This window comes from Atractosteus spatula, chromosome 10 (genome assembly GCF_055471065.1).
Source record: "Atractosteus spatula isolate fAtrSpa1 chromosome 10, fAtrSpa1.hap1, whole genome shotgun sequence".
In the NCBI taxonomy this organism is placed as follows: domain Eukaryota; kingdom Metazoa; phylum Chordata; class Actinopteri; order Semionotiformes; family Lepisosteidae; genus Atractosteus; species Atractosteus spatula.
The window spans coordinates 1,558,653-1,564,652 of record NC_142715.1 but is presented as its reverse complement, the minus strand read 5'-3'; the positions used below and the strand labels follow the sequence as shown (position 1 = coordinate 1,564,652).

Here is a 6,000-nt window from a genome sequence, read left to right as displayed (position 1 = left end):
TGTGTGTGTGTTTGTGTCTGTCTGTCCTGTGATGGACTGGCGCTATGTCCAGGGTGTATTCTGCCTTGTGTCCGTCGCTTACTGGGATAGGCTCCAAATCCTCTGTACTGGATAAAGAGATTAGAAATGGAAGTAAAGGCACTGTGTGGATGGAACTATACACAGTGTTAGAAACCCACTATGAAATGGCAGCATCTCACTGAGAATAAAATATTTTATTATTTTATTAAAATATTTTATATCTTAAGGAAACAGCCTTTCCACCTCTCTTGCACATCAGTATCCATACCTAGTTATTTAAACAAATTGCCTCTAATTATAAACATCTTAATATGCTGGCTCTGTGGATCCGCATCAGCTATGTTTGCCCATTCCTTCAATTCATGTGCATCCAACACAGTTCAATGCCAGCAACTACACATAATCTAAAATACAATCCTTATTTCAGTATCTATGTAAACATATAGTCTGTTAACTTCATCATCTTCATCAAAAGTATGCCTAACCCCATTAGGAAGTGTTCTTGTTATAAGTGTATTCCTCAGCTTTCCCCAAACTATCTTCTTCTTGCCAACATCTCTAGTCTTTTATCCTGCAATAACTCAGCCAACACTTAAATCTCCAAAAGCTGCTTGTGTTAATTTCTTTAAATCACAAATATCATGTGTAAATACTGGCCATGTAATACTCTGCATTGTGGAATAATAGTTTATTTTAAAGGGAACTAGAGAAACTAAGAACTAGAGAAATCTAGTTTTTTTCTAGAATTAATAAATGCACATCCTGTTCACTGAGGAAATTAAATCCACACTGAGCAATCTTCAATATGTTCAGAATATGACAGCAAGAATCCTATCAGGGATGCATTACACCTGTTTTCAAGTCCTTGCACTGGTTACCTATCAGATTTCGAGTCAACTTCAAAATCCTTATCCTCCTTATATACTGTCCTACAACTGTTATTATTGATCTCCGAATTATTGTACTTGACATGACTTCATTCAGCCTTTCCTGAACGTCTATGACAGGCAGAGAGAGTGCTGTTTCTGGTGCGATCTTTTACAGCTGACATTTCACTGTTTTAAACGAACAAGAAATTAGATTGCTCATAAATCACTTATTCTATATAAACACAGCGTAATTGCCCTCCGAAAATCTTCTTTTTCTTGTTCGTTTTAGAGACCTTGATCGAAACTGATTTTAGATGTCAGAAAGGATTTATTTTCTCTGTATTTCCTACATTGCTTTGTCGAGATTTTAACTTTATATCTAACTTTATATCTAGGCTCAGATTTCAACTATAAATCGTACAGTAATTAATAGCAGTAAATACTGATGTTTATACATAAAAAAGTCATGCCTTGGAGTATAGACCCCCAAAGGAATGCCATAGACTCAAACTGCAAAATAAACACATACAGAAAGAAAGTATTTGTATTGTAATTGCAAATCCTGGTACTGTATGAGTGATTGGTATGACTTTCCTCATTACAAATCTCTTATTAGAATTTAAATTTCTCTGTAACTCCAGGTCAGAACAGAGAAAATGTAACTGCCTTAAGGAGTTTACGATTATGAAAAATAGAAGGATAAGCATGATACGTATGTCTTCTGTCATTTTCTAAGTCATGTTACTGAGCACCAAATCGTATTGAGAATATGAATCCATTTAAGGTTTATTCCATGCTGAAAATGTTTGTACCAGACTTTTTTGAGGCCTGTTTAATTGTGTCTGAAGTCTGATGTTGTAAATTTTATTGTTAAAAAGATCCATGAAAATGTCACTACTAAAGTTAGCTGGTACTGTTGGTACTGTAAGTGGCAAGTAGAGCTCATATTTTAGATTTTAAGGAAGCAACGGACACAAGGCAGAATACACCCTGGACATAGCGCCAGTCCATCACAGGACAGACAGACACAAACACACACACACCAGGGCCAGTTTTCCCATAAACCAATTAACTTACCAGTATGTTTTGGAGTGCGAGAGGGAGTCATATCACTCATATGGAGAAAAACCATGTAACCCAGAGAGAACATGTAAACCCCACACACAGGATGGCAGGAATTGAACCTAGGACCCCAGTGCTGCAAGATAGCAATGCTAACCACTTTGCCACCATTATAAATGGATGGATATCTTAGTTATCTTTCTAGTTCACAGGTTTGCATGCATAATTTAATTTTGAAAGCCACTGAGACATCAGGTACTACTGTTGTATTTATGAAAAAGAAACAAAACAAAAAACATACTAACAACTGTGCCATCCTACTCCTTAGCTAATACATTTTATTATTCATAAACAGTTAACATTGTTAGCAAAATATTTTGAATTATATTTAACCCTATTTTTTCTTTAGTTTTGTATTTAACTTATTATATGATAGTCAGACTTAATGTATATTTGAACAATGAAAATATATTTTTACAAGATTTTACATTAAGCACTTAAAATTAATATGGTTAATAATAGTAAACTGTAACATGCTGTAACAAGATCGGTTAAACTGCGAAGAAAATGCTTTCAGAGAAAATGTTTCAGGTGTGAAGAACATAGATCTCCAATGCAATTTCAACCAAACCTGTTCCCACACACCCTGCCCCCACTACCATTAGAATATACACAAAGCACTCAAATCTTTCGAGCTAATGATCAGGTGACCCGAGAGAGAGTGAGAGAAACACCAAGGGGTGCGGAACCAGGGAACTATTTACATGGAAAACGGGCGATCTCCCCAGACTGTCCGCCCGTTTCACTGTTGCCTGGATACCTCTTTATTTAGAACTCACAAACACTGATTTTTAGTTTAGAAGGATTCAAGTAGGGTTTTAGATGAAAGGCAGCGACCTTAATCAAGCCCAAATCACAATTGAACCCATTCAGAGCCTACATTACATTTTAGCGTTTCATTCTGAGCAGAAGACCCTCACACCTGAAGAAGGGGGAGGTGTTTTTCGCTGGAAATCTCGCCTGCTTCTACTTTACAACCGGAGTGCTGGCTGTGACGAATTAAACCGGTTTTACAAGTTTCAATCACAGACCATGTGACATGGGAGTCAGGAAACTCCACCGGATTTGATAACGCTATAAAAACGCTATAAAATAATGTGACTTGGCACAGAACAAGTTTACAGCACAGTTCAATAATAAATGCTGACCATGACTTTAGAAGCATAAATTGCCTTACACTCAATTTAAACACAAGCTGTCTTTAGCCCTCTAAGCTGGTTCATACAGAAATGTAGAGATCCAGGCTCAGAACACACAGCTTCATTAGTGAATACATATGCAGGACAACTAGAGAAGACGTTTTACAGAGGATGGATTTTTAGAAACATCCCATCAGTGACATCACTGAAGTCAACTCCTAGGTACTGTAACGTGTGGATAGTTTCACAAGAATCAGACAAAGGTTTAAGCATCGCTTGTTCTAGATAAAACTGCATAAAAAAAACAACAACCCATAATGTACTTCTTTGCGGCTCTGTTTGCCCAAATCATATATTCACAACGTGAAATCTAGAAAATAATATTACGTAACCAAAATCCGCAATATGGAAACAGAACCTGTGTAATTGTTGATAGATGATGTACTTGTAACATTTTTTCAAAACGAACTACAACATTTAAAAAATGACTTGTATGTACTTGATATCTCTAATCAATCCACGGGTCCCAGCACGAAACGAAACTAAAACGCATACCGTTTCGCGCTTCTTATTAGTTGCTCAAAAGTAATTTGACCTTATGAAATGCATAATATAAACCTAGAAACATATACGTGAGCAGTACTTAAGCACTGTAGTATCGGTGTTAAGACATACCTCTCAAATACTGTAAATCAAGTTAAAAATATCTCAAGACAGATTCTGGTCATAATGAAACCATGTTTCGTGTATGTTTTCTTTAAAGTACCGAGACCAGCCATATACTGTATGTTTATGTTCCAAAATTAATATCGTTTATGGCCTTCACACGCGTTGCAGTATGCTCCTATTCTTTTTATGCTCAGCTACTAAGATTTCCCTTCAGTGGTAAAATTAGATATGAATAGTCAATACTTAAACGGGCACAGTTAAGACATTAAATATACATATACATACTGTATACAGTACAGTTTGCATACGGTAATATGTTTATGTTCCTAAATCAATCTCTTTTATGAGCATGTGAAAGGCATGGTGAATCACTGTACTTTGCATGATTGGAAACAAATGCGTGATTGCGAAATGCTGTGGTGTTACTTTTACAAAGATGGTCAATGAAAAAAAGAATGTTGACCAGGGCAATACTTTGAGTTTACACTTACAGCTTGTCCAAGGTCATTCATTATTAATACTATTAGTAATATCTTCGTTGAAGACTTTGATGGCCACAGCTCAAACATGAGAGGTTGAGCTTTATTAGCTCCACCTTGCGGAAATTCCGGATACTATTATTTTGCTTGTCGTATTATAGGAGAATTTACGGTAACTCGCGGTATTTACCGGTAGCTTGCGGTAGACTGCGTACAGCGTACCGCAAAATAATGCGGTATCGCCCGCGCATTTTGAATGGCTGCATCTGTAGAAGAGTGGAAGATAAAATACGATTTAAAATTAAATTCACAATACACTTAAGGAAAACACAAACGCCCAAACAGGGACTTGAACCCTGGACCCTCAGATTAAAAGTCTGATGCTCTACTGACTGAGCTATCCGGGCTCTGGATGGTGAATGACACTGTCGTGATCCTCGCAAGTCACATGTCTCTTCTTGTGCCAAAGCGCAGTCATACAGTACCTGAACCGTCTGGAATGTCTACTGACAGACTTTATCCAGAAGCGACGGCACCAGTCCCAGTAGAATGAGTGAGAAATACAGCATGACATGGGGAGGTAAGGGGCTCCCACAATTCATCTTTCCTCACATTACTGATTTTTTCAATAGCATTTTGACCTTTTTTCACATTTAGATTTTTTCGCATTTAATAAGATCTTTTAATCAACAACATTAAGAACGAAAACAAATGGAACATTTTTTGGAACAACAATTAAAAAAACTTTCAATGCCTTGGTTCTATAAGTGTGCACACTTTTTTGTTAAAAATTAAAAAACATTTTGTTAAAATTCAATAAATAGTCTATCAGCAGCAAGAAATTATTCTGAAAGTAAGATTTTTTTATATCATAAACTGTAAGACACAAAGAGAGTTTACAGGTCGTATCCTTCGCTTTGTCTTTTAAATTAAGCGTTCGGGATTCAAACCTGTGTTTGGACTGTTGTGTTTCTTGAATTTCTTGTAATCATCAAATGTCGTTGTTTGGTCCATCAGTTTTTTTCTCGGTTGTACAATGGAATTCGCGCAGTTTTCAGCTCAGTGTGGAGTCCAGAGGGAGGACTCGCTCACTGAATGATCTCTCAAGAAATCCCGGGTGAGATTCAAAAGGTGTCTTCTTCGACAGCCACGACACGTCTGAAGACCTCTGGATTTCCTGAATATGACATAAAATTAGTTCAAATCATTTGGTAGTTAACAGAACTAAATGCTTTTAGAGGTACATTTAAAACAGCAGAGCAACACTGTAGCACTTCGAGTGTGCCTGAGTTTAATTGTGTGAACTTGGCTCTCTATGAACATGAGCAAAGAGTTCACATTCAACAGAAGATTGCAATGTAAGCACAGAAATATAAAGCACCTGGAGATGCTGGGACCTCATACATGCGAAGCATGCGCTCTACCACTGAGGTATATCCCCAACAGACTTATTAACGGAACTGAGATGTGCTGATGCTCTCTGAACACAATCCACCACTAACGAAGGATGCTTGCAGTTTCCCACTTTTGTGTTTCCTCTACTACAGAGTAAATTCATAGGAATGAAGAAATAAGGAAGGAAAAATAACCGCATCGAAGCTTCCAGAGATTGGTTAAAATGAATCCGTTATTTTTATATCCAGTCACACGGGCGACGATGATTGATTTATCGACGGGGAGTGCTTTTTTACCTCCTCACTC

The 6,000-nt window shown here is 37.1% G+C and overlaps 1 non-coding gene across 1 annotated transcript; it reads right to left on the bottom strand.

The window, feature by feature from the left end:
• Nucleotides 1–4,633: 4,633 nt before the first annotated feature.
• trnak-uuu (transfer RNA lysine (anticodon UUU)) lies at nt 4,634–4,706 on the bottom strand. The gene has a single exon. It is a non-coding gene; the product is annotated as a tRNA-Lys (tRNA).
• Between the last annotated feature and the right edge of the window lie 1,294 nt (nt 4,707–6,000).